The following is an 11,398-nucleotide window of genomic DNA, read 5'->3' as shown; positions in this document are numbered from 1 at the left end:
AGCTCAGGGTAAAGGGGTCCCAGCCCATCCCCATTGCAGGGACCCTGCCAGCTACAGGCCCCCAGTTGGGAGGAACTAAAGGGAACTGAAATCTAAGGAAATAAGCCACACAATGGTCTCTTCACTCATTACTTTGTAGATGAGCTTTAGGGCCTACAAGGTGTATGATGCACAATCTCACCCACCTACCACATGACCCTGCTCCCAACCCTCAGCTGTTTTTATACGGTTTCCTGGCTTCTATCTCTGCTCCTGACTGGCCTGTTAGCCACAGGGCTGCGTCCTCACAGCACACACCACAGGCTATTTGTCAGGCTGCAGCAGTTCCAGTCCCAGCCCCAGAGCAGAGCAAGTCCAGCTTGCGAGGGATTGAGGTGGAGATGACTGATACATTGTACATAGACTGATTCCCCAGTTTGTCACACTGACACAGCATAGCAAGGCCATGAAAAGATATACTATCACTATGGCTACCCAGTCAGTGATTGCGGGAAGGGGGCCCAGCACCATGTCACCAGGCAGCTCTGCATGGAGCTCAATCTGAGAGCCAGAGCACCAGGAGAAAACTTTAGGTCCCTTTATGAGTAAATAGCCGGAGCAGCCTGTCCCAGATCTGTTTGGTCCTTACCCCATAGATGATGGGGTTTAACATGGGGGGCATCAAGAGGTACACGTTGGCAATGAGAACGTGGAAATGCAGGGGCACATTCAGTCCAAACCGGTACATGAGGGAGAAGAAGAGATTTGGGATGTAAAAGGATAAGATGGCACAGAGGTGAGAGATGCAGGTGCCAAAAGTTTTGAGCCGGGCGTCCTTTGTGGGGAGGCTGAAGATGGCCCTGAGGATCTGGGTGTAGGACAGGGCAATAAAAATCACATCCAGACCAATCACACAGAATATCACAAAGAGACCATAGTAACTACTGACACTGGTGTCGGCGCAGGCCAGCTTCACCACGGCTATGTGTGCGCAGTACGGCTGGGGGATGATGTTGGTTCTGCAATATGGCCATTGCCTTACCAGGAAGGGAAAGGGCAATGCAAGCAAGCCGCTGCGCAGCATCATGGCCAGACCAATATTGGCCACCACAGAGTTTGTCAGGATTGTGGAATGTCTCAGGGGATAACAGATGGCCACGTAGCGATCAAAAGCCATTGCCACAAAGATCCCAGACTCCATCACTGAGAAGCAGTGAATGAAGTACAGCTGGGTGAGGCAGGCACTGAAATCGATCTCCCTGGAATTGAACCAGTATATTGCCAGCATTTTGGGCACAATGGACGTAGATACGACGAGGTCGGTGACAGCCAGCATGCAGAGGAAATAGTACATGGGCCCATGGAGACTCGACTCTGTCTTCACGGTGAACAGGATGGTGAAGTTCCCCAAGATGGCTGTGAGGTACATGGTGCAGAATGGGAAGGCTATCCAGACATGGGCTGTCTCCAGCCCAGGAATGCCCAGCAAGATGAAGGTGGAGGGGTTAGTGAAGTCGGTTGTGTTGGAACCTGACATGGAGTAGGGGAGAAGTTATCCAACTCTGAGGCAGAACGGTGTCTCCTGCATGTACCGTACGTTCCCCTGACTTCCTGTATATGCTCAGGCTCCAGGGTGATGATCTCAGTACAAATGCCTGGATGGAGAGACAATGTTAATATGAGACATTACATATACTACTGGAGGCTGTTCTCATGGGTGAGGCAGATTTGTCACTCTTCACACACTGAAAAATGACATTTTCATTATTCAGAGAAATGAATTATGAAGAAATGACCCTACTAAGGCCAATTCCATATCTTATTGGCCTCCTTGTATTAATAATTCCTACATGTCATGGTCTGAGAAACCTTAATAGGCACCAGCAGGAAACACGAGTGTGGATACTGATTGTCCATCATTGTTCCTTAATGCAATGAAAGCCAGGCTAAAGAGTCCATGCTGTAGGGAGTTCTGCATTCACCTGGTTTCTCAAAATCTGAGATTGGGAAAACTGCAAACCATTGCCAAGAGATGTGCCAGGGGAAAACATCCCAAATAGACCATATGTCAGGGAAAAGACCTGGGTGTCATTGATAGCAGTTCCATGAAAACAAATGCTCATTCACAGCAGTGGCCAAAACAAAGACAATGTCTGGATGCCTGAGGAATGGGATGAAGAATAACCTGCTCTGGATATGTACTTAGTTTTGGTTACCCAGTCTCTCTAAAAGGGTTGTCATATGCAGACAGATTGAAAAGTCTGGGACTGTTTAGTTTAGAGAAGAGACAAAGAAGGGGGCATATGATAGAGGAGAGCAAAATGAAGAATAAACTGATGACATTTAAATGGACAAACAGAGAAGAGTTCCCAACCAGTAATATCTATATACCCTTATTGCTACATATGGGCGAATTCCCGAAAGCTGAGGCAAATTATCAGTAAAACTGATTGTGAGGAAAAATTTAGACAGAAAAATGGGAAGGAAAATTGGGAGTTCTTTCAGAAGAGTTGATTGGATATTCAAAAAGTCATGATTCCACAGTCAAGAAAATAGAGAAAACTTTGGACAAACACTGGGTCAGCGGCATGGAAAACAATACAAATTGTAAGTTATGAAAATTGATAAGGGATGTTAAAAACATAAGGGAAAAATCCTTGCTTGACAGGGGTAAGGATCACAAAAAGGCAGTTATTAAGTATATTAAAATCCTAGAAAAAGTTTAGACTGATTCCTAGACAGAGAAAGTAAACTTATTCATCTTGCAGAAAAAGGAGATGTGTTCAAAAAATATTTTTGTTCTGCATTTGTAAAGAAGCAGCATGAGGTACTCATATCACCAAAGGTGATGAAACACTCTCCAGTCCATTAGCTGTTCAGGAGGGTGTTAAAGAACATGTTTAATAGAACCTTACAGTTACAAACACCAGAGTTACAAAATGACCAATCCACCACACATCTCATTCGGAACCAGAAGTAGGCAGTCAAGCAGCAGCAGAGCCCCCCAAAATTATTATAGAATGCAGAGACCTGAAAAAGATTTAGGGGTCACTGTGGGCAATCAACTCATCATGAGCTCCTAGTGAGAATCTGCAGCCAAAATGGCTGATTTGATCCTCGGCTGCATAAACGGGAGTGGTGATTTGGAGCAGGGGAAGGATTTTACCTCGGCACATGGCATCCAGTCCCGGGGTCCATATTTCAAAAGGGATGTTGAAAAATTGGAGAGGGGGCAGAAAAAAGCTACAAAATGTATTGGAAGCTGGAGAAAATGCCTGTCAGTGAAAGACTTAAAGAGCTTCATTTATTCATCTTCAATACTACTAATGGGCTCTGTCATCGAGCAGAGAAAGGCAGAGCAAGAACCAATGGCTAGAAGCTGGGGTGATTAACCGTTGGAAGAAACTGCGATAGGAAGTGGTGGATTCTCCAACTCCCCATGTCTGCAGATCCAGACTGGTCCCTTTCCTAGAAGATCTGCTTGAGGGATTCTCTACACTTAGAATGCTACAGTGGCACTGCCATAGCAATTCAGTGGAGATACTAACACTGATGGCTGGGGATCTCCCATTAGTATATGTAATCCACTTCCCTGAGAAGTGGTAGCTAGATTCAGGGAAGAATTCTTCCGTTGAGCTCATGGTGTCTACACAGGGATAGGTTGCTATAACTACATCTCTCAGAGGTTGGATTTTTTCTGCTGCTTCAAAAAAAGGCAAATGCAATGTTAGATTGTATTAGTGGAGGCATAGCGTGCAAGTCACAGTAGGAAATAGTACCACTCTATTTAGCGCTGGTTAGGCCTCAGTTAGAGTGGTGAGTCCAATTTTGGTCACTGCTGTATAGAAAGGATGTAGATTACCTGGAGAGGATCCAGAGGCCAGTGACAAAGATGATCAAAGGGAGGAAATACAAGCCATATGAACAAAGGCTGAAGGAACCAGGCATGTTTAGTTTAAAAAAGATGAGATTAAGCGGGGGTCATGATAACAGTCTTCAAATAGATTTAAGGCTCCCATAAAAAGCTGGAGGAAAGATGTCATAACTTGCCACAGAGGGCAGGAGAAGCGGCAATGGGTTCAAACTACAGCTTAGCAGATTTAGATGAAATTTCAGAAAAAAATTCCTAACTGTAAGAATTGGAGAACAATTGAACAGATGCCTCTGGAGGTTGTGAAAGTTTCTTCACTGGAGTTTTTCTAAAGGAGAAGGGAAAGTCATCTGTCTGGGGTGGTTTAGTCATAATAAATCTTGCATCATGGCAGGTGGTTAGACTAGATGACTCTTGTGTTCCCTTCTCATCCTATGGCTCTATGATTTTACAATGTAATCTCCTAGTGAGGAGCAGGACTTAGTCAAACAGAAATCATGGAGATGAATACAGGGGCAATTGGGTGAAATTTAATAGCCTGTGTTATACAGGAGGACAGACTGGATGATTTAATCATGCCTGCTGACCTTGAACCCTATGAATCTATCAATAAAGAAAGTAGATCAGGCAATAATGTTTACTGTGTCTCATAACACGAACAAGGGAACATTCAATTACATTGAAAATCTGAACCTATAACAGCGAGAAAATAAAATTGTTAACAGAATCCATATTTAGCCTGTGGAACTCATTGCCTTTAACATCCCTGTACCAGGGAAAACACCACAGCAGTCCAAGAATGTAGTGTTCAATGTCAGAAAGGGCAACTACACAAAAACGAGGAGGTTAATTATACAGAAATTAAAGGGTACAGCGCCAAGAGTGAAATCCCTGCAAGCTGTGTGGAAACTTTTTAAAGACACCGTAATAGAGGAACAACTTGAATGTATACCCCAAATTAAGAAACATAAAACGAGAATCAAAAAAGTGCCACAGTGGCTAAACAACAATGTAAAGTAAGCAGTGAGAGGCAAAAAGGCATTGTTTAAAGAGTGGGAGTTAAATTCTATTGAAGAAAACAGAAAGGAGAATAAACTGTCTGGCAAATTAAGTGTTAAAATATAACTAGGAAGGCCAAAAAATTATTTGAAGAACAGCCACCCAAAGACTCAAAAACTAGGAGCATAATTTTATTTAAGTACATCAGAAGAAGGAAGTCTGATAAACAACCAGTGGGGCCACTGGATGATCAAGATGAAAAACGGGCACTCACAGACAATAAGACAATTGTGGAGAAACTAAATGAATTATTTGCATTGTTCTTCACGGCTGAGGATGTGAGGGAGGTTCCCAAACCTGAGCCATTCTTTTTAGGTGACAAATCTGGGGAATTGTCCCAGATTGAGGTCTCATTAGAGGACGTTTTGGAACAAATTTATAAATTAAAAAAGTAATAAGTCACCAGGACCAGATGGTATTCACCAAGAGTGCTGAAGGAACTAAAATGTGAAATTGCAGAACTATTAACTGTAGTCCGTAACCTATCATTTAAATCAGCTTCTGTACCACATGACTGGAGGATGGCAAATGTGATGCCAATTTTTAAAAAGTGTTCTAAAGTTGACCCCGGCAGCTAGAGGGTTCTAAGTCTGACTTCAGTACCGGGCAAACTGGTTGAAACTATAGTAAAGAACAATATTGTCAGACATGTAGCTAGACATAATTTGTTTGGGAAGAGTCAACATATGTTTTATAAAGGGAAATCACACCTCACCAGTCTACTAGAATTCTTTGAGGGGGTCAACTAGCATGTGGATAAGGGGGATCTGGTGGATATAGGGTACTTAGATTTTCAGAAAGCCTTAGACAAGATCTTTCACCAAAGGCTCTTAAGTAAAGTAAGCTGTCATGGGATAAGAGGGAAGGTCGTCTCATGGATTGGTAACTTGCTAAAATATAGGGGGGAAAAGGATAGTATAAATGGTCAGTTTTGAGAATGGAGAGAGGTAAATACTGATGTCCTCCAGGTGTCTGTTCTGGGACCAGTCCTATTCAGACTGTGAAGAACTATTAAAGGATCTCTCAAAACTGGGTGACTGGGCAGCCAAATGGCAGATGAAATATAGTATTGATAAATGCGAAGTAATGCACATTGGAAAGCATAATCCAAACTACACATATAAAATGATGGGGTCTATATTACCTGTTATCACTCAAGAATGAGATCTTGGAGTCATTGTGGATAGTTCTCTGAAAACATCCACTCACTGTGGAGCTGCAGTCAAAAAAGCATACAGAATGTTGGGAATAATTAAGAAAGAGATAGATAATAAGACAGAAAATATCATATTGTCTCTATATAAATCCATGATACGCCTACATCTTGAGTACTGTGTGCAGATGTGGTCACCCTATTTAAAAAAAAAGATATATTGGAATTGGGAAAGGTTCAGAAAATGGCAACAAAAATTATTAGGGGTATGGAAGCACTTCTGTGTGATGAGAGATTAATACAACTGGGACTTTTCAGCTTGGAAAAGAGACGACTAAGGGAGCATATGCCTGCGGTCTATAAAATCATGACTGGTGTAGAGAAAGTAGATAAGGAAGTGTTGTTTACTCCTTCTTATACCACAAAAACTAGGGGTAACCAAATGAAATTAATAGGCAGGTTTAAAACAAATAAAAGTAAGTATTTTCTCACACAATGCACAGTCAACCTGTGAAACTCCTTGCTAGAGGATGTTTTGAAGGCCAAGACTATAACAGGGTTCAAAAAAGAACTAGATAAATTCATGGAGGATAGGTCCTTCAATGGCCATTAGCCAAGATGTGCAGGGAAGGTGTCCCTAGCCTCTGTTTGCTAGAAGCTGGGAATGGGCAAGAAGGGGATCGCTCACTTGATGATTACCTGTTCTGTTCATTCTCTCCTCGGCACCTGGCATTGGCCACTGTCAGAAGAGAGGATACTAGGCTACATGGACCTTTGGTCTGACCCAGTATGGCCATTCTTATGTTCTTATTTTCTTATGGATTGGCCATTGTAGGTGGTGACGGTGGCACTACTTTTAGTTAGGGCAGTCTGGCACGTTCAATTTGAAGACCTTATTTTCAGTTGCTTATAAGTTTGCCAAACTGTCACTGTTTGGACTGAAAAATTCCCATACTGGGTTTCTGCTTCTGGCTGAATTGTTTTTTGAAAGTTTCAGGCATTACAGTTCTGCTGACTTCATTAATGAAGCTAGAAAACATGTCTTGCCCATGTTGAAAAATTCGTAGAATTGTTCCAGTGAGAAGCGTTATCACCGCCATGCTTTCCAGCGAATTAGTCAGGTAACACCTCCCCTCCCCCTCACTTGTTAACAGCGGAGCCCTGAAATGCAAGAGGAGGAGGTGAAACTGTCTGTTTATTAACACACATCTGGCTCCTGAGGTCTTTTCTCAGTTCTAACTCCAAGGAGACGTTTGCCTCAGTGGGGCCTGAAGAAACTATGGGCCATGGCCTCCGAATTTGGTCTTGTATTGGACATCTACTAACACCTTTCATGCTGAAGGATCCCCTGTGTCACTGAAATACAGACACCTTGGGGCTGGAGGTCATCAGCTTGGGGTGGAGGGGGCAGCAAAGAGGGACAATTTGGCCAGTGATACTGGAGCAAACTCACCACCTGTGTCCAGAGACCTGGGATGTTTAATGGCTGTGCAGATTGGAAAGGATCACAGACCTAATTTCTATCCCATCACACCCATGTTCTATTGGGTTTTTCAGAGGGGTGAGCTCCTCAGCAGGACATGGGTATCTGTGAATACTGAGAAAACACACACAGACTTACTCTGTATCCCAGCACGCCCATGTAGCACTGGGTTTGTCAAGCAGGCGAGCTCCTCAGCAAGAGATGTGTACCTGTGAATTCTGAGATGGAAGCTTCTTCCTTGGGAATCACCTCAGGTAGCCGTGTCCAAGACCTCTGTCAGCACAGCATCTACAGCAGCATCCCACGCCGAGAGCTGACACAGAGGTGTGCACTTGTTATATTATAGCTCTGTGCAATCCCAGTGCAGGTTCACTCAGCCTCTAGGGGAGAAGCGATATCTAAAGGGAAACAGGCTGGACACCAGAGGCACTCTAGCCAATCTTTCTTTTTCCATGTCTGCGCGTCTGTATTTTTTATCCAGCTATAGGGGTAAACAGTAATTAAGGGACCTTCCCAAAGGGAGATGAGAACTCTGGGGCTTTGTGCTGAGTGAGAGAGGAATTGGCTGCTCTGTGTATTTGTGTATATTTAAAAATTATATTTGATTACTAAGAAAACCACAGATAATGCTTAGACCAGTCTGGTCCCCTTCTCACACTGTGAGATTCTGACAAGGTGCAGTCATCTCAGATCTTGCACTTTCACAGCCATTCACAGACAGGGACAGAGCCACTTGTACTTACATGAGTGCTTTCACTACCACTTATGATCCAACAATACAGAGGCTCCAGCCAGCTCTCCAGCCTAGGACCCCAGGGTTGTACTATCATGCCCTTATCAAAAGTTTGACTTGTGTAACTTTATTACCCAGTCTGCCTCTCATAGAATCATATAAGATTAGGTTTGGAAGAACCCTCAGGAGGTATCTAGTCCAACCCCCTGCTCAAAGCAGGACAAACACCAACTAAATCATCCCAGCCAGGGCTTTGTCAAGCCGGGCCTTAAAAACCTTAAGGAAGGAGATTCCACTACTGCCCTAGGTAACCCATTTCAGTGCTTCACCACCCTCCTAGTGAAATAGTGGTTCCTAATATCCAACCTAGATCTTCCCCACTGCAACTTCAGACCATTGTTCTCCCTCAATGTCGAGAGAACAATGCACCAGCCCTGTTCCTGAGCGGATTTCCCTTTTACATTTAAAACAATGCACTGTTAGGTTAAAAAATATACATAAAACAGATTAGGTACAGAAAGATAGATTGTAAGTGATTGTAAGCTACCAAGTAGTACCGTACAGATCAAAGTTGATTACCTAAGAAATAAACAAAATCACAAATTAAGTTCTGTACACTAGACAGAGTGTGAATCAAGCAGTATCTCATCCTCATAGTACACACATCCCTCCAGTCTTCCATACACAGGCTAGAAACCCCTTCAGCCTGGGACCACAGCCCCAGTTCATTCCTTGTTCCTAAGGTGTTTCCAGGTCTTGACTTATGGGGGGAGTGATGCCCCTTCCCCCTGTTCCCTACTTCCTCCCACCATTTATTCCTCAGGTGATCAGTGGAATTACAATGATAGCACCTTCCGGACTCTTCTGTTTTCACAAGAGATTTGGGTCGGGGATTATTGTAATGGGGTACAATGGAATCTTGCCTCCCACCAAGTTTACACCCCTTCTGTCTGGGGTTTATTCACAATAGATGCTTATGTACACAGTGTTCACCCTTTTATCACATAGACACTGTTGAGCCCCTGGGTGGGTGTATGGGTGGTTTTTTCCTCCATTCCGCCCTTCCTTACTAACAGAACCCTTCTGCCATTCCTCTCCACCCCGGAGGAAGCTGATAACTGTAATCAGCCTGTTATAAACATACAGCTAAGGGTAGCATAGAATCCCTCCTTTACCTGTAACGGGTTAAGAAGCTCAAATAACTTGGTTGGCACCTGACCAAAAGGCCCAATAAGGAAAGAAGATCCTTTCAAATCTGTGTGGGGAAGTTTTTGTTTGTGCTCTCTTTGTTGTTCTCTCTGGGACAGAGAAAGACCAGGGCAGGAAAAACACATCTCCTAAAACCCTACCTGAAATAAGCATCTAAGATTACAAATTGTAAGTAATAGCAAGGACATGCATTAGATTATCTTTTGTTTTAGCTTGTGAATTTTCCCTATGCTAAGAGGGAGGTTTATTCCTGTTTTTTGTAACTTTAAAGTTTTGCCTAGAGGGGAATCCTCTGTGTTTTAAATCTTATTACCCTGTAAAATTACCTTCCATTCTGATTTTACAGAGGTGCTTCTTTTACATTTTTCTTTATACACCTCCACCCCGATATAATGTGACCCGATATAACACAAATTCAGATATAACGCGGTAAAGCAGCGCTCCGGGAGGGGAGGAGGGCTGCGCACTCTGGCGGATCAAAGCAAGTTCAATATAACGTGGTTTCACCTATAACGCGGTAAGATTTTTTGGCTCCCAAGGAGCTATTTCGGGGTAGAGGTGTAATAAAGTTCTGTTTTTAAGAATCTGATTGGTTTTTAGTGTTCTAAAAACTCAAGTGTCTGGTCTGTGCTCACCTTGTTTACCTATTTGGTTGGTATATTATTCTCAAGCCTCCCCATAGGGCTGTAAGGACCCTATCCTCCGTCACATCCTGTCCTTCTGCCAGCAGATCCAAATCCAACTGCCACCGGTGTTGTGTGATGGGGTGGTGCTGGAGGGCTCCTACTTGGTGCCCTACCAAGGGGTCCACTACCTGATGCACTACTCCTTGGAGGAGGCCTGGTGTTACCTCTGATGGGCGACGGGGGATGTGTGGAGGGATTGCCCCCCTTCCCCTACATGGAGGGGCATCTGGAAACCCCAAGAACCAGGGCAATACCGGCCCTGCCATTGCCAGCATCTCTGGTGGCCTTTTCCCTGTACTCGCCCCTCCTTCCTTCTGCCATCACTGCTGCTCCAACCCTGGCGGCAGTCCCCCCATCATGCACAGATGAGCGGGTTGGCCTGGCCTGCATTAGATGCAGTCTGGTGGGGCCCATTGAGCAGAGGGTTGCAAGGCCATGGATGGATGAGGAAGAGGACCCACCCCAGGGGGAGGTTTCCCTTCCCCCTATTGTCCCTCCTTTCCTCCCAGACCTGCAAGTACATCGCACTTGCCCCCCTGGCCCCTTATAGGGCTGGTTCTCATTCAGCATAAGTGCAGTAAAATATTAACTAGTCTCAAGGAATTCTGGGGAGGTGGCAGCTTCATACACAGGGCTGGAGTCTGCTTGAAAAATGTGGGTGCTCATATAGCAGCAACTACTGCCCTGTTCTGTCCATGGCCTTTGTGGGGATGTCAGGACTGCAACCTTACTACAAACTGCAGATCTATAGAACAATGGATATGAAAACTCCAGTGGATGGAAGCAAAATTTGGGGCTGAGGGAGGCTGAAGAACTCTGGGCTGAAGTTGTCAATGTTTGTAGTCTCCAATACCTGCTGCATATCACGGGGCAGCACAAGATCAGGAATGAGGATATAGTGAACCCAGAACTGCCCCCATAGACTGTATCAGTTTTGGCAGCTCTCTTGCTGGGGACACATTGCTAGAGTAAATGACCAGCAATTACTGAAATGAGCATACCAAGAAATGTTACTGCATGGGCAGTGATCACTTGGGTGCCGAAAGCTTCAGTAGCACAATAAGACTGCCACTGCATGAATATACAACCAGACCTGCTTCATCACCTTCCCAGAGACAGATCCAGACAGTGCTGGGTTTGCAAGGAGGCTACATTCATTTGAGATTAGCTATGAAGATGTTGATGATGACTGACAGTACGAATGGCTCCCCAGATACTACAGCAA

General features: G+C 44.3%; 1 pseudogene; it reads right to left on the bottom strand.

The window, feature by feature from the left end:
* Positions 1-568: 568 nt before the first annotated feature.
* Positions 569-1,567, bottom strand: LOC135887677 (olfactory receptor 52R1-like; annotated as a pseudogene).
* Between the last annotated feature and the right edge of the window lie 9,831 nt (positions 1,568-11,398).

Source organism: Emys orbicularis, chromosome 1 (genome assembly GCF_028017835.1).
Source record: "Emys orbicularis isolate rEmyOrb1 chromosome 1, rEmyOrb1.hap1, whole genome shotgun sequence".
Taxonomy (NCBI): domain Eukaryota; kingdom Metazoa; phylum Chordata; order Testudines; family Emydidae; genus Emys; species Emys orbicularis.
This window is presented reverse-complemented; position numbering and strand designations above follow the sequence as displayed.